At 38.3% G+C, this 21534-nt stretch overlaps 1 pseudogene; it reads left to right on the top strand.

Moving 5' to 3' along the window:
* Positions 1–17045: 17045 nt before the first annotated feature.
* LOC113593716 (uncharacterized) lies at positions 17046–17142 on the top strand (annotated as a pseudogene).
* The last annotated feature ends 4392 nt before the right edge of the window (positions 17143–21534 follow it).

Raw genomic sequence — 21534 nt, 5'->3', positions numbered from 1 at the left:
TAAAAAAAAAAAAAAAAAAAAAAACCAGTGTGTGGTTTCCTTTGGCACATGAATAATTAATACATAATAATCACGACAAGAAGTTCTACTTTTATTATATAGTTCTCCCGGCCTCTCACCTACCTCTAGAGGAGAGAGCATTTGACTTGGGACATTACAGAAGGACAAGATTCCAATAGTTTACTTTGCAAGGGAACAGAGACATTCAGGACAAGGTTATGCAGGTAGAAATAGCCTGAGGGGACTAGTGTGTGGTATGGGAAGGGTAATGGGAGATGAGGCTCGCCCAAAAGCTGAGCAGAAGAAGGTAAGCAGTGGAAAGTGAGCACAAGTTTTTCAGCTGCTCACAGGTGCAGCATAATCAGAACCAGAATTTACTGCCTACTCTGAAAACAATGTGAACGGATGGAGAAAAAAGAAGGGACATTAATGCCAACTGTTTTTCAGTAGGTGTAGAAGCTTCTTCAGAGAGCTTGCACTGAGTGTGCTGTGTATTTAAAATATGGTTAGGATTATCAGTCAGGTGTCCCCAGTCTTTCCCCTGAATCCAGCTGAGACTCCCGAGACTTAGAATCAAGCTGCCAAAGTTTGAAACCCATCATCAGAGCTTCCAAGCTTTGTATCCTCGAGAAAGTGACTTCAGCTCCCTGAGACTTGGGGAGGACATTAGATGCCAGAGGCAACAAGAATACCTACCTCATCAGGTTGTGAGGACATAATGAGTTAACACAGGTAAAGGCCTAACAATGTGGGACACCTGGTAAGTATTTAATAAACAGTGGCTATTGTTAAAGGAGAGATGGACGCCAATTAAGTTCAGTTTTAATCATTTGGGTCCAGCTTTATAGCTTATCACCATCTATGCATCTTTGGCACATAGTAACACCCTCTTCCATATTCCTATCTTTTTGTGTCTTATGTGATGTGCCCCTAGAGATCTCCCTGCCCCAAGTGAGCACCAGTTCATTAACAATTTGGCCACGATGTTCCCACCAGAGAGAAGTTCCAAGTGTCTGTACCATATTCCTCCATGTGATCCACAAATGACACAAAATTCTTTGTCAAACGCTTTGCAAATTAAAAATAGAAAGCTTTTTTATTATTATTTAGACATCAGAAAATGAAATCAATTTTTGTGGTGTAACTGGATCTCATGAACCCTCAATGATATCTGGAGATCAGTGCTTTTTTTTTTTTTTTAAGTCTTCAAAAATCTCTTAATACTCTGAGAATTTTAATAGACTCAGCTAAATTCTACCATCCATATTCCTCAGAGCAGAGCTCTGAGTATATTCTATACGACACTCTTACTCAGACATCTGTAGTAATTGTTTCTATACAAATAGAGAATTTCAGAAACACTGAAGGGATTAGATCTAATGCATCATAAAACAGGTGTGCTAAAAGGGTTAACTCTAGCAGGCCTAGTATTGGCCTGAGCTTGGTCAAGACATGAAATGTAGGGTTTTTTTTTTTAATGTTTATTTATTTATTTTGAGAGAGAGAGAGAGAGAGAGAGAGAGAGAGAGAGAGAATGAGTGGGGGTTGGGCAGAAGGAAAACGAACGAAAGAGAATTCCAAGCAGGCTCCATGCTGTCAGCTCAAAGCCTGATGTGGGGCTTGATCCTGTGAACTGTGAAATCGTGACCTGAGCCAAAATCAAGAGTTGGACACTTAACCGACTAAGCCCCAAAATGTAGTTTTTAAGAGCGTTGTTTTGGAGCAAGTTTGGGAGCAGTCTGTACCAGCCTTGTTTATTAAATGCTTACTAATTACAGCAAGATTGATGGTTTGCACCCAGTTTTGGTGTGACTCCTGGAGGACTGACACTGGGTCTCATTACAGAGCAATAATGTACCTACATACCCAGCATGTGGACTTTCTGGTCCTGAAGTGTGTCATGCTCGTGTACCTCGTTGCAGATCTGAGAGATAAGGCACCTCTGACAGGACTCTGCAGTGGGAGAACAGACTGCTACTGGCTTCTTCAATCCCTTGGCTCTGGAGCAGCCTCTGGCTGCGATGAATATACTTCCTGCCATTTTGATACAATATGCCACTGCCATTGTGTATCCTTTTCTGACGATAACCTGTAGATTCGGAAGTATGATCATTTGGGGTCTTGTGAGTTTATCATTTGCACACTTTTGTATCATGCCCACCAATGAATCCTTAGTGCCTAGGATAAAGTTTAACACATTGTAGATGATAAAAACAAATAAAAATTAAAAACCATGTCATTTATTAAGTGTGCATTATACTCTAGACATTGTTATAAGTGTTTTGCACTATATAAAAATACACACACACACACACACACACAAACACACACATATATACCACTAAGTATATGCCACACCCATATGATTCAGCTATCATCTCAAACCTCATTTTACAGATGAGGAAAGCAAGGCATTGAAGGGTTAAATTGTTCAAGGCCACACGTAATGAATGGCAGAGTAATCTGAACTCATTTAGTTTGGTTCCAGAATCTAGGCTCTTAGAAACTCTCAAAAGGAGCATGGCTAAATATCCAGATCATCTTTAAAAATCACTTATTAATCTTTGCTAAATAGTTCAGTGTTTTATTTTCTTAAGTTATTAGAAATTCAAGCATCAAGGCCTAAATTCTACCAACGTAAGCAAATGCTTTTCCAAAAGAAAGCAGATCAAGAATCCCCCATAACTTCAGATGCTTCAAGTAATTCCAATGTCACCTCTGAGAGGAATTTATTTGTGTCACACAAACAGAAGCAGGTGGCCCGGTGCAGGTGTTGTCATGTTTGTGGAGCTTTAATGAGAATGTGAGAGTTTACTGGGAAAGAGAATAACAAAAATGAGGTGTTTCTTTCTCTCCATCTCCAGCTTATCTGAGGGGGAAGAAAACAAGTGACATTACAATAATACACATGATGGAAATAGACAAGAAACTGTTTCTTCTAAGTTAAAAAGAAAACTGTGCATAATTATGAGAGCCCCTGTACCAGCAGAGGAAAGCAGAGATGGGCAATGGGCATCATAAGATGTAAAATCATAAGATGGTAATTCTAGAGAGAGGACCAGAACACCCCAAGAAGACTTGGATTTGTTTCTTACCCTATTGAACAGTTTCACCTCACAGAGAGAACGTCATGTCTCTGTAATTTCTTTTTGCAGTTCAATTCCATTTTAAATTTAAAGGGGCGCCTGGGTGGCTTGGTCAGTTAAGTATCCACTCTTGATTTTGGCTCAGGTTTTGTGAGTTCAAGCCCTGCATCGGGCTTTGTGCTGACAGCACCTAGCCCCTTGGGATTCTTTCTCTCCCTCTCTCTGCCCCGCCCCTGCTTGATCTCTCTCTCTCTCTTCCTCTCTCTCTCTCTCTCAAAACAAATAAATTAATTTTAAAAACTCTTTAAAATATCACTATTTAAAAAAACTACTAATCACCCTTAAATACCCTACAGTGTAAGTCATCCCAGACCTACAACTGATTTTCTGCCTCATGAACTCTTATAGTAAAGAGCAAATTTATTCACAGTTGAGGAAAGGACTAGGCATATCCAAATCACAAATAAGAATCATTAGGAACAAAGCAAAAACAGTTCCACCCACTTTAGGTGGCTTTTCCCTTTAGATTGTTTTTTTCTGTGTAATGAAATGAAGCCATTTATCATCAATGTCTTGAGAAATGAAAGAAGGCTCCAATTAAATATGACTGTGAGTTTATGTTTTGAGCTCCCTGTACTGCTCCAAAAGAAAAAGGAAATACTTAAAATTAAAGACATACTTAGGTGCCTCAAATAAGATATACAGTACATTGCATCAGACTTAAAATAGAAATGCTGAGTGAGGCTGAAGTCAAGAGCCTGTTGGGCTCCAGGTCTGTAAGTTGACAGAAGAAACTATACCTTTGATTCCTACATTGCTGCAAAGTAACAGGGGAAAAACAGAACACTTTCAGTATAGGAAAGAGAGAATCACTGACTGCACTGAGGACTAGAGTAGGTTCACCTCCTAAAGAAGGCCCCATTGACATCCCAAGTGGTTCCAGTATTAAAGATAGTTGAAAGCCACATGTTAAAACACAGTACACACACACAAGCACGCACACACACACATGCACACACATCAACAAATTCAAAAAGTAACAGCTGAAGCTGTTTTCTGGTCCAGAGGCTACATCTTCTTTAAGACCAACATCAACAGCAAAACAAAATAGGAGCCTGAACCATCCATATGAGAGTGGGGCACTGGAAAACTAGGTGGATATAAATGTCCACCTGCTAAAGAAGGGAAGGGTATATGATGAGAATAGAAAAAGTTTAAAGAAAGGGGAAAAAAAGAAAATAATACAGAGCATGTAAGAATACAGCCCCAAACCTAACAATAGAAGAATAAATTCAGCCCCAATAAAATGGAAATACAGAGAAATCTCAGAAAAACACTAACAAATTGTGTTTATGGTCTACAAATAAATGAAAGAAAGAATATTTAAAAATTACAAAAATTAAAAACTGAAAACAAGGAGATGGTAATCAAGAATAGGCAGGTATAAAAATTAGACCATTAGAAAACTCACTGTTAGTATGGATATGTTAAATAATTAATAAGGGAAATAAATTCTAGATATTTATCCTACACATCAAGTAGAGTAATATTACTTCAAGGTAGACTGTGAAGTTTAAGATGTTTACTGTAAATTCTAATACAACTTCTAAAATAAAAAATATTTCTAATAAGCCAAAAAGATAAAATAAAATCATAAATAACAGTCAATTCATTCAAAATAAGGCAGTGAAAGGCAAAAAAAAAAAAAAAAAAAAAAAAGAATAAAGAAACAAAGAAGAGGTGGGACAAGGAGAAAACAAATAGTCAATTGGTAGATTTAAACTTAGCTATTTAAATATTTACATCAAATGCAAATGGTCTAAACATCCTGAGACAGAACATCAGATTGCATAAAAAAGCAAGACTAAGATAAATACCAACATTGAGAATCTCAAAATAATTATACTCTATAGAAAAAGCCATTCAAAGTATATAATATATGATAGCATTTGTATCAAATTCTAAGAATACAAGCTAATCTATGGTGACAGCAGACCAGTAGTTGCCTGGGTAGAGGGCAGGGATGTCAAGGAGGGAAGAATTACAAAGGGTCACAAGAAAATTTGGGGGAATGATAAATATATTAATTTTCTTGATTGAGGTAATAGTCTCAGAGATCTATTCATATTCCAAATTGTACACTTTACATGTAAGCAGTTTATTTTATGTGTATTTCACCTCTTTAAAACTGTTAATGAATGAATGAGTGAATGAATAATTAATAAATAAATAAATAAATAAATAAATAAATAAATAAATAAAATATTTCCAGTGCAATATTACTATCAGGTAAAACAAAAATTAAAGGCAAAATGCATTAAAAGAGATCTAGAATAATATGAAATAAGATATAAAAATAAGGCAGAAATTTACAAATTAAACATACTATAGACTGATATGCACCTAAGAACATATTTCCTAATATATAAAGCATAAACTGAAAAAATTATCAGAAGAAATTATTCATAAATATAGTGAGATAATTTAAATTTAAATAATTTAAATATAGTGGGAAATTCATAAATATAGTGAGACTAATTAAATTTAAATTACAGAAACTAATAAGTCAATTATTAATTAATCTAACAAATGTATTTAGAAAACATTTTAAAAAATAGATTAGAAAATAAATCACACATAGAAAAACTCAACCAAAATAAATATATTAGTGATCTTATCTAACTCTAAATGCTACTTAATAAAAAACATACTCTTAGAAAAGGTAAATTAAGATGCTCAACATCGCTCATCATTAGGGAAATACAAATCAAAACCACATTGAGATATCACCTCACACAGGTCAAAGTGGCTAAAATTAACAACTCAGGCAACAACAGATGTTGGCGAGGATGTGGAGAAGGGGGAACCCTCTTGCACTATTGGTGGGAATGCAAACTGGTGCAGCCACTCTGGAAAACAGTGTGGAGGTTCCTCAAAAAATTAAAACTAGAATTACCCCACGACCCAGCAATAGCACTACTAGGAATTTATCCAAAGGATGCAGGAATGCTGATTCATAGGGGCACATGTACTCCAGTGTTTATAGCAGCGCTATCAACAGTAGCCAAATTATGGAAAGAGCCCAAATGTCCATCAACTGATTAGATAAAGAAGATGTGGTATACATATACATGTATGTCCATATATAAATATGCACTGGGCAATGAAAAAGAATGAAATATGGCCTTTTGTAGCAACATGGATGGAACTGGAGGGTATTATGCTAAGTGAAATAAGTCAGAAAAAGGCAGATATCATACGTTTCACTCATATGTGGAATGTGAGAAACTTAGCAGAAGACCATGGGGGAAGGGAAGGGAAAAAAAATAGTTACAGAGAGGGAGGCAAATCATTAGAGATTCTTAAATACAGAAAACAAACTGAGGGTTGTTGGGGGTGGCTGGGGAAAGGGGAAAATGGGTGATGGGCACTGAGGAGGGCACTGGGTGTTAGATATAAGTGCTGAATCATGGGAATCTATTCCCAAAGCCCAGAGCACAATGTATACACTATATGTTAGCTAACTTGACAATAAATTATATTTTTTAAAAATTAACTTGTAGGGGCGCCTGGGTGGCGCAGTCGGTTAAGCGTCCGACTTCAGCCAGGTCACGATCTCACGGTCCGTGAGTTCGAGCCCCGCGTCAGGCTCTGGGCTGATGGCTCAGAGCCTGGAGCCTGTTTCCGATTCTGTGTCTCCCTCTCTCTCTGCCCCTCCCCCGTTCATGCTCTGTCTCTCTCTGTCCCAAAAAATAAATAAACGTTGAAAAAAAAAATTAAAAAAAAAAAATTTAACTTGTAGATGCTTAAAAAACATCGTCTAATTCATGAATTAAGGATGAAATTACAAAGAAAGATTTTTAAATATTCTGAAATTAGTTTAAAGAAAGAAAGTCCCTACTTCAAAATTCTATAATGCAGTCAAAGAAATTCTTGGAGAAAATATGTAGCTCTAAATGTATTCCTTTAAAAAAAAAATAGTGACAGTAAATCAATTTATCATTTAAAGCAACTACCAAAAAAAAAATAAAAGCTAATCTGGTAAAATTAGCAGAAAATAAATTAGAAAAATAAAAGAAATTCAAAACAAAATTCAAGAAAATAACATTTTTTTAAAAAAGCATTTTTTTCCCCAAGAAGACCAATAAAATGTGCAAATTTCTGGGAAGACTGACCAAAGGTAAAAGAAAAAAGTAAAAATATGCTAAGGACTTAAAAAGAGTGATAAGTTATATTTAAAATATCTTTAGTAATAGTATTACTACAAAAAATTAAGTCAAAAAATTTTAAACTTGATAATTTTCATTAAAAAATATTGATTATATAAAGTAAAATATTCTAAAACCTGATTTTTAAAAGTCACAAAGAATGAAGTGAAAGTAAAAAGTATCTCTTAACAAAATGCCAGGCTAAAATAGTTTTTCAGAAATAGGTCTTTATTTCATAAAAATAAATTTAAAAATATGGAAAAATAAGAATCACAACATGAACTATAATACAAAGAATGAAAACTAGTCATTTCAGTAAGTGCAAAAGAAAAAATGCTGACATAAATAGCGAGTTAGGCTTAGAATGAGATGTCCTTAAATTTACAAAGGGTCTCAATCAAAGAGAGCAAAAGGTAATCACATATTAAATGATGAGAATATATAAATTCTCCCACAAACACTAGGATAAGGCAAGGATATTTGTTTTTATCATGAGTAGTCAACATGTAATAAAGTCCCTAAACAATAAAAAAAAAAAGTAAGAAAGATAAAAATTGAGGAGAGGAAAAGAGAAAACATTGCCATTATATGTAGGCAAAAATATAGAGAGAGACATAAAAAATCCAAGGAACTTCATAGAAAATATTAGAAACAGTTCTATAAAATTGCTAAATATATCATCAATACGTTGTGTTAAATATCCTCAATTACGAATTTTGTTAAAGCAGCATAAATGTTTTAAGACAAAATCAAATATAACTCTCAAAAATTAAAAAGAAAAAGGTAATTTTTCTGATAGGAGAAAAATGAGTAAGTACAAGGACCAAGCCAGGATCACAAACATCTGGTTAATAGAGGTGACATAAAGACAGAGCAGACAATGTTAGAGGACCACTGATTGTCTGGTACAGTGCCTGAGAGGCTCATATGAACACACAACATCTTTGGTATAGAAACCAGCAATTATGAGAGATTTTATAAGTTCCTGGGTGGGGGTAGGGGGAGTACAGAGGCTAACTTTCACATGTAAAGAATCAAGAATCAGAATACCAGGCTTACACTTTTTAACCATAACAAAATGAAGTCTAAAAGACAGTATATGGATACCTTACACATTCCAAGGTAAAAATATTTACAATCTTGAATTTTATACTCAGGCAAACTGTTAATCATTTGTGAGGTTAACTACTGGAGAATGTGTTCAAACAAAATACAGTAGTCAATCAAAAAAACAGTGTAGATATACAAAGTAGAAAGGCTTTAATAAAGGGAATTAGAAAATTACACAACCAATGAAAATGCTGGGAAAGTGGGTTTCAGAGAAAGTGGCAGGAATTTCATTTCAGTTACTTGCAGCCCCCAGGGTGATTCTCAAGAGCTTTCCAATTTCTTTTTTCTTTCATATTTATTTATTTATTTTGAGACGGAGAGAGAGAAAGCGCACACATGTGCACAGGGGTCAGGGCAGAGAGAGAGAGAGGGAGAGAGAGAATCCCAAGCAGGCTTCGTGCTGTTAGTGCAGAGCCCGAGGCAAGGCTCAATCTCACAAACCGTGAGATCACGACCTGAGCTGAAATCAAGAGTCAGATGCTCAACCAACTGAGCCACCCAGGTGCCCCAAGAGCTTCCCATTTCTACCTATAGTCTACATGTGACTGCCACTAGAGAATAATGTCTTCTATTTTGCCTTCTAAAAAAGTTCATGAAAATACTTCTGTTTTGTAGACTTTAACCCAAAATTATGAGAAGAAGAATTCTGGAAAATGGGGTTTCAAGCTCCTGCCATGCAATGCAGAGGAAAATATAAAAAAAGGATGAGAGGGGCGCCTGGGTGGCTCAGTCAGTTAAGCATTCAATTCTTGATTTTGGCTCAGGTCATGATCTCAAAACTAGTGAGACTGAGCCCCATGGTGGGGCTCTGTGCTGGGCGTGGAGTCTGCTTGGAATTCTTTCTCTCCCTCTCCCTCTGCTCCTCCCCTACTCACGTTCTCTCTCTTTCCCAAAATAAATAAATAAAATTAAAAAAAAAAAAAAAAAAAAGAAGCATGACAGTGATGTTGCATATACAACAGACAATCTTTCACAGGGAGAGAAAGATCCGGGACCTAGAACAGGCCAACAGGAGAGAAGGGAAGCGGATTCCCAGGATGATAATAAAGATAAATCTGGGAGGACAGCAAAACAGCAGGTCCAGTACAGATCAAACAAGAGGGCCAAGGAATCTAGGAATGATATTACCGAGAGAAAAATAAATGAGAATTCTTGAAATGAGAAATGAGAATGACTCAGCTGTGAGCAACATTTATACAGTCCAAATAATGTAAGCTAAAAATCAGCATTCGATTTAGTATGATCAAAATCATAAGTAATTCAAATGTTTAAAGCAGATATCGATAAATTTCAGTATATTCGGAGAATGAAATACTATACAGCAATTAGTGATTAAACTAGACATATGTGTATTGACATGGTTGAATCTCACCCACATGAGATTGATTATGAAAATAGCAAGTTGAAGTACATTACTATTTACGGAAATACTTAAAACAATATCATCCACTGTTTGTGGTTACACACATATTAATTAAAAAGTAAAAAATATGGATTGGATATTCATAAAATTTATGATGCAGTTGGATAAAAGGAAACAAAGACGAAAAGAGAAAGGTATTATTTTCTGATAAGGGGAATATATCTGTGGTTACTTTTTTTTCCATCATTTGAAACAAATATTACCTATAATGTACTCATCTTGGTTAGTGAGTACATGATGTTTGTTGCAGTGTCCTTTATATAGTTCTGTGTTATTTTCTGAATTGAAAACAAAGATCAAAAAGCAGTTTGCCTTTTCAGCTCCTTGATAGCCACAGAAGTCATGTCTTTAGGAGATAACTCAGGAGAAATGCAGTCTATCATTTTGTGATTAAGCAATTTAGATCAGCTTTTTCTATTTGAGAACTTTCTGAACTAAAGTCTCATAAGTGAGTGCAGTAAACATCACTACCGGCTATTAATAGCTCAGCCTCCTACAGGGCACATCCTCCCATTAAGAACACTTTCCTCTGTCAGACCAAGCTAGTGACAATAATAACAAACATTTCTATACAATTTGCCAAGCACTTGCAGAGCTAACTTTTACTGGGAGTTTAATGTGCCCGGAAGTGTTCGGTGCTTTCACATCCATCATCTTATATGACCTCCTCAGAGCCCTATAGCATAACATAATAAAAGAAATGCAAGCTTTAGAACAGGTGAATTGGAGTCCAACACTTTGTTCCATCCCTCACACTCCTTGTGACCCTGGAGCTACAAAATATCTCTGAGCCAGTTTTCTCAGATACTAAATGAAGAGAATTGGTCTACCTTAACGTAATGGTAAAGGTCAAGTGCAACGACATCTATGAGGAGCCTAGCATGATACCTGAGTAGGACCTCAGTAAATGTTACCTCCCCATTTTACAGACAAAGGGACCAAAGTTCTGAGGGGTTGAGTGATGTGACCTCGGCCACACAAAAACAATAGAATCAAGGAAGCATGGCAGTTAAGAGCATGGACTTTAGACCCAGGCCACTTGGGGTTCAGATCCCATCTCTGTCACTTACCAGCTATGTAACTGTAGGCAGGTTGTTTAATTTCATTAGGTCTCAGTTTCCTCATATGTAAAAAATGAAAGGAAGTGTAGAGCTTCTCCTGCCACAGCTCTCTAGCTGCCTCAGCCAGCAGGGCTGATGGTATGTGGACACTATGGTTTTGGGGGTGTTTTGCATCTGTTACTATTAAGTTTTAGGAGGAGAGTGGTGCCTAAAAGAAAGAGAGGTAAAGTGTCATCAACATCTTTAATTCGTACCTTCCCGCGGGTGATGCTCTTTTCAGCTCTTTTGTATGTTTTTTTTTTCAGAAGTTTCTTTTTTTTCAACGTTTATTTATTTTTGGGACAGAGAGAGACAGAGCATGAACGGGGGAGGGGCAGAGAGAGAGGGAGACACAGAATCGGAAACAGGCTCCAGGCTCTGAGCCATCAGCCCAGAGCCTGACGCGGGGCTTGAACTCACGGACCGTGAGATCGTGACCTGGCTGAAGTCGGACGCTTAACCGACTGCGCCACCCAGGCGCCCCAGAAGTTTCAACAGAGCCAATCAGCAAGTTCACAGGAGCTAAATCTTAAGACTGAACTACAATAATAAGCTCACATGTTTGCACTGAAACAGGGACAAGTCTCTGTTCTTCCGTGACATGTCCTTTTCCCTTTTCCCAGCAGCGATCAGGACTGGCTGGCACCAAGTCCCCATTACCCTCTTCCTGAAGGGCATGCATAACTCACTTAATTGCTTCACACTACAGTACACTGCTATTTAGAACCAGTCTGTTTCTTTCCGTTGTAACAGCATGGAAATAAATAAGCAATTTTCATACATTAGGAAACATAAGCATGCCAGAGTCTAATTCATACTTATGTGATTAATAAACCAGAGCACTTAGATGAAATACACCGCGCCACACAAACACTGTTCCATTAGAGCAGTCGTCTGGGTGTGAGATATTACCCGCAGTGGTCTCACTGCTGGACCCAGTAAACAGCCCCAATATGGAAACTCATGGAACTTTCCTAGGGTGGAAGCTTTCTTTTAGGTTGAAAAATGAAGGGTGAGGAATGGAGAGCCAACTTTTCTGCTTCTGTAAGTGGTATTGGCTTCACCTAAGCCATGAGCTGGCTGCATGGGTCTGAGCAAATATATTTTCTGTGCCTTGTTTATTAATGGACAGAAAAGCTAGCCTGAAAATGAAATTGATTTTATTCACTTAGGATTTTATACTCCATTGCACAACCACAACCCAGCAAATTCTTCATTAAGAGAGATAATTACTTTAATGAAGATTAAATATAATTTAAAATTCACATTTATCTTTATCTACCTAAAGCAGGTCAGAATTAACCTAAAATGGTTAGGGAAGTGGCAAGAATGGGTTTCTCCAAAAAGTCTCCATCTGTCTATGGAGCGACGGGTCTGATCTGACAGCCATCCCTGCCTTCCCACTTTCTCCTCTTCTTCTCATTTCGTCCATTAGTAGCTCCCACATCAAGCCCAGATCAGACCTTCTGCTTTCTAATAATCCTAATTTGGGGATGTTTGGCAGAGGCAACAGGATAGCAGCAATTAATATCTGGGATGCTCAATGATCTCTGAAAAGCCGAATCTATGATGGGCATATGGGGGGGAACATTAAGATCAGAGAAATGGCAGGTTGGTTTTAGAAATATCTTCCTTCCTTGAGGCAGAGTGTTTTCTACTCCACCTGCCAAAGATAGGAAGCCAAGAATGATATTAAACTGATTGGTATTACTCATCATTTCAGGTGGTGTTAGAATTGTTCTTCATTAATGGCATTTGAGCATTACTGTGGAAAGAGTCTAGAAGACAAAAAAAAAAAGACTTTAACTTTAGCTTCTCCCCTTATCAAATGTATGACTTTAAAAACGTTTCTTAACTTCTCTGAGTCTGGGACCCCTCGTTTGTAAGATGTGACAAACACTGCCCACCTTGAGTTCAGACACTTCGAGCACCAGGCATTAGTGAATACTCATAAATAGAATAAGCTTCCTTGCTGTACATAGGTTTTCTTCTAAAAGCTCTAAAACACCACACCAGTGACCCCAGTTATCCCTAGGTGACAGCAACACTTGATTCTGCAGAAGTGACTGGTGAGTTTCAGCCCAGGCTCTTGCTGTTCCTGACCTAAGAAGTGTCACAGAGTAAAGGAGTGGCACAGGGAAGCCCAGGCTTGTCACACCCCCTGGCACAGATAGGCATAGCCCTGCATACCTCATCGTTCGTTTTGCAAGGAGGAAAACTAAGTCTAGTGCGGTGGGAAGTACGACTGGCTTCCAGATGCAGTATTTCAACGAATAGCTCTCATTCACTGAATACCGCTGGGACATGACACATTACATACATTATCTTATTTAATTAGGGTGACTGTGTAATTTATCATCCACATCAGGACACGTTCAGAGTTCAAAGGGAATGGTATAAATAATTACATCAAGTCAACGAGTGTAAACCTGGATGGTCCCGGGCAAACTGATTATACGGTTGCCCCATGTTTAATCCATGTAATCACTCTGTGAGCTAGAAAACATTCTCTATTTTACAGAAGGAAACAACTGCTCAGAGAGGTTAAAAGCAGCAGGCCCAAGGACATACAGACTATCAGGTTGGCAGACCCAAGGTTGGAACCTCAGCTTGTAAGATACTACAGCTCGTTTCCTCTAACATACTCCCTCCTTGAAACCCTTTAGTCACGGTATCAGCTGCCAAATAACAGCATTAATTTTGTTTTGAAAGCCTGCCTTTATTGAGTGAATAACATATTTAAAGTGCTGGGTCATGACTTCCAAATGATATCCCAAAAAAGGGCAAAAATGGGTGAAGAGAGAGCAAAATGATGTCAGTAAAAGCAGTCATATCCGAATAAGCACCCAGCTCTTTCTGAGGCTCCACACCGCCTGAATACCAAAAGCCTGAGCTAAGGCTTATTCAAGCATGGAGAATGATAGACAACAGGGCCAGACATCCATAGGCCTCCTTCCCCATGTGCTGGCCTATATTCTCATGCACCCAATGAGTCCCTTGATCTATGTCAATTTGCTACTGATATTTAATGATCTGCAGTCACAAATAAATTTGATTTATTTCTATAACATGCCAGGAGCTATTCTTTCACCTGGAGCTTAATAGATATAAAAATGTCGAGAGACAGTCAACAGTCAGTTCTCTCCACAGGGTTTCTGTAGGTGAAATAAATGGGTGCCACACTCTCATCCTTTGGCCCACCTGCCAGTCACTGAGTTTTCCTGATCTCTAAACACCAGAAGGGTGGCGAGTGGGTCAGGCCTGGTTCAGAAGCTCACTGCATTGGCTGAGACAATAGAATTTATTCTAGCAGAGAAACAAAAGCTCAAGTCAGTCATAGATGCCAAGCATCCTCAGTCATAATCCCTAATGAAAGACCATCTGCAGAGACCAAGCATGCTCCTGACCCCAGGAGGGGCTGACCAGGTATTTTAATGATTCAATAAGAGATCCCAGCTTGGAACATAATAAGAAATCCTAAGCCAGAATTCAACTCCATTTCTCAGAAAGTGCGTGACCTCAACATAGCACCCACCCACTCTGAGCTTCAGATTTCCCAACAATAAAACACTGCTTCTCAAATGTTCGTGGGCATAGCCATCACCTGTAGGGCTTGTTAAGCTCGAGGAGATATAATTCGGGCCCAGTTTGTTAAGACATATTTCAGGGGTCCTCCCTTAGAGATTCTGATGTATTAGGTCTAGTGCAGAGTCAGAGAATTTGCATGTCTGATAAGTTTCCACGTCATGGTGATAAGGAGGATGTCCACGGACCACACTTTGAGTAGTACCAAACCGTATCAGTAATGCCAACCTCACAGTGTGTGTGCCGCTGACTCACAACGCCTCCCGGTGAGCATGCATACATTGAAGAGATGAGGAGCAAAAGTCCAAGAGTATTCATAGGAAGAAAACCCGGGGACATTTAATCATTTTGAATATGCCAGGCACAAGATTTAATTACATTCCAATCCCTCTTGTTAGAATACATTCTCTGTGGCATTACAAACGGGGTCCCAGGCTCAAATGGTGAACTTACCCAAAGACCTCCTACTTCCATGGGGCTTTTTAAACACAAAGCACAAGTTTTTGCTCAAAACATCCATCCGCCCCTTTAGCTCAGCTGCATCTCCATGGCCTCCAAATCCTACTTAAAATCATCTTGACTACTACTTAAAAAATAAAAAAAAAAAAAACATAAATCTTCCCATTGGAACAGCTCTCAAGCAATAGGGGAAGAGATATTTACTTTGCTGAAAACAGGAGTCCCCAGTCAACCCCATGATCAGCTGGAGTCCTTCAGTCTGTCCTTGTCTAATGCAGCACAGTAATCAGGGAACCCGCCTCCCTCCTCCTCCTCCCTCCCTCCCCTCCCTGCATTCCAGCTTTCTCTCTTCACGACATTATTTAATCTCTCGGTTGCAGCTTCTTGGGATTAGCTACAGCATCTATTAATAGTTTTCCTTCTGTTTACAGTTCCAAGGGGAGAAAAATGGCTCATTCCTCTTCTCCAATCTTGAAGATATGTCTTATTGCAGCAGGAGGAAGATGCACAAGCCCCGTGAATAACCTATTTCCACAATCATTCCACTGTAAAGATGCTAATGTGCTTCTATGCCGAATGGATCCATTTAATAGGCAGAACAAGTTGGATATAAACTCTTTAATTGCTTTCAGCACACCGATTATCTTCCTGTGTCACCTATTGTATAATGCAAAAATGTTAACAAAAGCACTTACTGAAGACATTATTGGGAATTAAAAAACAAAGAACCATCAGTTGTCACTAAATATGCCTTTCATGTTCCCAAATGAAATGCATTTGCGCACTCAAGAAATAAGATAGAAATGTGCAGGCCTGCCATTGTCAGATGCAAACATCTTCATTAGATTTTGATCCAGCTGCTGCAAGATCTATAAAAAGAGCTATCAAAGCCTGCAACTCATTATTGGTTATTTCAGGAAAACTTCAAAAAACCATCCCTAAACCTGCACTGATCTTTTCTGACAATTTCCCTGGCCAGGCAGTTTGTTTGCAAAGAGTGGCATTAAAAATCCTCTGCCAAGCTGGCCCCTGGAAATGGTACCTGGAAAGACTCGGTGCCTGTGGCTGTTAAAGAGAAGCCACAATTGCAGAGCCGACCCGTATTTCTGGACACTTGAGCTGTAAATCTCTATCACGCCCCCCTGCCCCCCGCCCAAAATCTCCTGTTCTGACCTAACTTTATCTCCTTAAAAGCATATAAGTGAAAGTAGCCAAACTCGGGTCTTTATAGACCAAAACGGAAAGATTAATATATGAGATGTCTCATAACATCCTTTCTCTGCTGCAATAAATCTTCCTATGTATATTGGCAGTCAGCTCATTTCTAGCATGTTATTTTCTGCAGAGGCCATTTTAAAAGAGGAAAAAGACTAGTCAAGGGAATCGGTGGGGAAGGGGAAGAAGAAAGAAAAGAAAGAAAAGGAATGGGAAAGAGTCAGGGTTCTGGGGAAAGGGTATAGAGAAGGTTAAAGGGAGCAAAACGGTAAATGTCGAAATTACCTACTGTTCTTCCTTTGAATTCCGTTGAAACAGAAGGGATCCTACAAAGACCTGAATAACATTCATATAAATCACAGACCCTGGCATCTTGACTTGAGGACCTCTTCAGTCAGGCCCAGGTCTCCAGAGGCTTCTTAGGGATACAAAACAACTCACAGAAAACACCTGTCAGAGATGTCACTGTCATTTAGGAAGGACCCTTTCCCCCCTCGGTCTATATGTCTATTTATGACAAAGAGAAATGCAAATTGTGATCACTATTATCCATCCTCAGTAAACAGGTAGGGAAGGATACATGGGTCCTTAACAAAATCTGCTTTAAAGATTTTTGACTTTGCCTTTAATCTACCCACTAAATTGTCTGTTTTATGTTCAAAAGTAAATTGAAATGCTCAAAATATTGATGTAATATCATATCCATTATTTGAACTAGGTACAAGAGCTCATTTGGGGATCCGTTTATTGTCTTTATATTGTTATTAAAACTATTACCCAAATCCTAATGCTCTGGAGACCCACAATATATTCTTTCCTGCATATACCATCCTTATTCCTTCCAAACATCTCCTTTTCTGTGCTCTCTTCGCCAGCACATATACTAAAACTGGAATAACATACAGAGAAGGTTAGCCTGGTCCCCTGTGCAAATTCATGACCCATTCCATATTTTTCTCAATTAAAAAATAATAAAGTTTATTAATTTTTTTAAGAAGCAGTTTTAAGGTGACCTTTTCTGTGGTGCCTTGGCAATCATCTTCCCTCCTGCCGACTCCTTTAGTCAATGGAGTCACACTGATAAGAGCAGAGAGATTGAGGTCCACACGTCCTCACAAGAGGCGGATTTTGAGTTGGGAACCTGCTGCACCCAGAGACTCTTTCTAAAATGTGAATCTGATCATGAGACTCCCCTGTGTAACACCATTCAGTGATTTCGTATTGCCCTTCAGATAAAATCACATTCCTGCTGTGTGGCTACTGGCAAGTTATTAAACTTCTTTCTGGCTCAATTTCCTCTTGTATAAAATGGTGATAATAATCGTGAGGAAAATGTATGTAAGGCACTTAGCACAAAGTTAATAAATGCTCACTATTATTATTATTGATGTTATCTCTCGGGCCACATTCATTCTTAGTTCCCTCCTCACTGTCTTACAGCTGTATTCAACACTGAGTTTCCCAACTCCCATGAGCTTTCTAGCCTTTATGCCATGACCTGTGACATTCTTTCTGTTTGCAACAACCTCTTCCTCTTCCTGGCCTTTGGCCAGTTTTATTGCTATGCATTTATAAACTGTCAGCTTAAGTGCATATTATCAACATGGCCTTCCCTGACCCCAAGGTCCTGCATACAATGCATACTTCCTCTACAGTAATATACATCATACATTACTATAACATTTTGCTTGACTGAAATATCCATAAAGGACCCAAGGTTAGATTTGCCTTGCTCACCACTTTATATTTCAGTAGCAAGCACAAGTAGCAAGGGTAGACTGGATTATAATGCAACTGCAAAAGAAATCTTAATAGATTACAATGACAGAACATTAGTCCTTGATCACACTAAAATAATCACAGGACAGCTCCACAGTGTTTTCATGCTGAGTCCCAAGCTGATGGATGCCCCACACCTTGGCACATTGTTGATCCCGTGGTAGAGAGAAAGGGAACACAGTCATTATTCACTGCCTCTCTTAAAACTTCCATGCAGAGGTGGCATCTAATTCCTCGTCACATTTTATTGGCTGGGGCAAGTCACGGGGCAGAGCCTGATGTCAATCAGGTGGGGAATCCTTATGCAGAAAAGGCACTACAAAGAGGAAAACTACAGTGTTCAGTGAACTGTACTAGATGCTACAACAGAGCTCGACACATGTTAGTTCAATAAAATATTTCTTTGCCACAAGCTGACAAACATAAAACCCACACCAATTAAAATCTTGCCAGAAACTTCTCTTATTCAGAGATATTCATTTCTTGACATCTTTGACTTTCAAAATCATTCTTCTTTCAGTCACGGGACCATGTTTTCTGCCACTGGCACCAGATGCATATCTCTGTGGTCACAATTTACAAACCATACCAGGACACCACTTTTGAGTAAGGGATAATTAGGTACAACAATATCAACACCATCCTCATAATTTGTGTACTCTATGCAAGCTGTTAATATGGGCAAGATGAGATAATGTCCAGTCTCACAGGACGAGACCATCAAAAGGGAACCTTTGAAATCAGTCTCTCTAACCTCTTAGATGAGACCCCCAAAATAAGCTGGGTGACTTATGAAATAGTATCAGAGCCAGGATTAAAATGTGAATCACCAATTTTTAAACAAGTGTTCTTTTAATTATAGCATAGCTTTGCCATAAGGAATGTGACCAAATGTGAATGATTAGAAGAGATCACCATTTAACAGATGAGGATACCGACACCCATGGGGGTGAAGTGACTTTCTCAAAGCTACCCCACATTATTAGTTCTATTTTGGTTGGCCACACCAAACCTTAAAGCAACCAAAGTTGTTTCAGCATCTAGGATATCACCTGCTCTTCACTGAAGGCTCAAAGAAACATTTCTTGAATTAAATCAAACCAAACTGATTGAATTGAGCTCAACTGAAATCACACAAAACGTGAAGATGTATTTTTTCCCACTAATGTAACCCTTGTTTTCATTTCCCCTGTTGTTTTAAGCTTGCCAGACCAACACATTACACACCAACAACTATGACTTTGCTAGTTTCTCCTCTACAATATCCTTTTTCTATGTTCCTTCCATATTTATAACCACCGTTCTTCTTTGAGCAGAAACAGATTAATATCTGGAAATCTTGTCATCTCATGACATTTACAGAACAACATAGGATCTGGAAAGCAAAATCACCGATAACAAGGGCCCTTGGAAGATCATTAGACAAAGAACTTTGTTCCCTCTGAGCTAAGCAGGTCAGCTAAAAAGTGACATAACGCAGATGTTCCTAAACCACAGGAACAAATGCCATTAAGTTACTGTCTCCCAACAACTAAGTAATATGTACGAGGAGTAAGAATTAAATTTGGAGAGGGAATACAGATTCTGGCTGGGCTCCAGGGCCGACGGATATTAAATAAGAAAGAAACAGTAGTGCTGTCAAGTCTAATTGTTTAAAACATAAAACTCTTTCCATATGTCTTGAGATGAATAGAGTTGCACAATATCGGGATGCACTATGAAGTCAGGCAAAGAAAGAATAGTATGTACCATTTGGAATGAGAAACTTATCTGCAGGGAATTTGACTCTGCCTTTTTTCCCCCTTCTTCTCATGACCCACCCAGGCACTTAGACATTCGAAAAGAGATCTGGGAAAAGCATATTATGAAATCTCTTTACTATAGACTATAGGATGAGAAATGGATGGCTTTTGTAGTCATACAGAATTTGGTTCCAACCTTGACTGTGCTCTTCTTGTTATTTGATCTAAGGCTCAATTCTCTTACCTGTAAGTAGAGACTATATTCTTACAATGTGAGGATGTGTTTAGGATTAAATGAGATCATGGATAGAAGTTGACTAGCACTTAGTAGGCATTTATTACAATATTATACTTCCTTTACATTTTCCTCTAATCATATGGAGATGCAATCATCCACATAGCAGCTCCATATTATTCTGTGATGAAATGAGAAACAGTTTTCACTCATTGACAATAAATTGAGAGATTCCAGCATTCCATCCCTTCAATTAATGAACACAACTTTACACAGCATTACCCACAGGAGAAACTCTGTGGTGTGTATTGTAAAGATCACAAAGTTTTACACGAGATGTGTGAAATAAAGGCATTTGTTCAAGCCCCCTTTCAGCAGTCATGACATTAAACAATCAAGATTATCTGGCCTTTTAAATGCTTTTATTTACGAGACGTATGTGCTCAGAACAGAAAAATAATAAAACACAAACAACTTAGACTCTAGCTAAAATTAGTGAGTTTTGCTGCATGCTAGATTTATTAAATATTGTGTTTCCAACCAGTTTTGTATTACAGGTATATATCTATGTCTCTGTCTGTATCCATCTATCCATATAACTGCATATACATTGTTCTATGGCAGAAAGTACACTGTGTTGGGGGTTCAACCCCTGCCTTCCCATCCGCTAATGGGAATAAGAATTGTCATTGTGTTCCCACCTGGAATCTCAATTTCCTCACTGTAAAATCAGATTTCTTGAACAGATTTCCTAACATCACTACCATATATAGAAGTTAAAATGTAGTATACAACATGTGTGACTCTTTACTAATGTAGTGTGTGCATGTGTGTGTGTGTGTTCCTGAAAAATAAGTTCATTTCCAAGAGCACATCTCTACAGTAATTTCATGGAGATAGATACCATCACGAGTGCAGTTTCACATAACACCAAGGTGTCAATAAATGAAAAGTTCTCAGAAGACTCAAACTGCTATTTCCATATCTCCTAGGACAGTCCAGAGATGGTTCAAGGGTAACACCACAGCTCCTCTCTTTTGGCCCCTTGGGTCTACTACAGAACACAGGGACCATCATAGGCCAGTTGGATGCAGAGACTTTGGAGGTTTAATTGATCTTGTGATGCCTTACCTATGGTCTGAAATTAAAACCCCATCTCAAGAGTAATAGGTACAGAAAAAAATTTGGGGGGGGCTAAGATTTTATGAAGAGGTACTGCCCAATGTTACAGTACTTTTGACCATCATCTCCCAATTCCTCCTGACCTCATCACTAAATAACACAAACTTCCACTGAGAAGAACTAGAATCATTAACGCCAGAACCAGGAGGGGGTGGTTTGTGAAGTTTGCTTTGCATTCTCAGGGGTCTGATCTTTTTTATGACCTCCTACCACTGCAAAATCATTAAAAGAAGCCCTACATATTTCACATTTTTAACTATTCCAAATTCCTGATGTGTCTGAATATTTTAATTTCTCAGATATTATTTATAAGGAGTGGCGCCCATATATCAAAAATCTTTTTTATATAGCTTTTATAAATCGAAAACATGCATTCTTTGCCTGTTCCCCAACTCTTGCAGTCGCATGCA

The sequence above is a fragment of the Acinonyx jubatus genome, chromosome D4 (assembly GCF_027475565.1).
Source record: "Acinonyx jubatus isolate Ajub_Pintada_27869175 chromosome D4, VMU_Ajub_asm_v1.0, whole genome shotgun sequence".
NCBI lineage: Eukaryota > Metazoa > Chordata > Mammalia > Carnivora > Felidae > Acinonyx > Acinonyx jubatus.
Note: the sequence above shows the minus strand (reverse complement) of the source record. Positions and strands in the feature narration are given on the sequence as shown.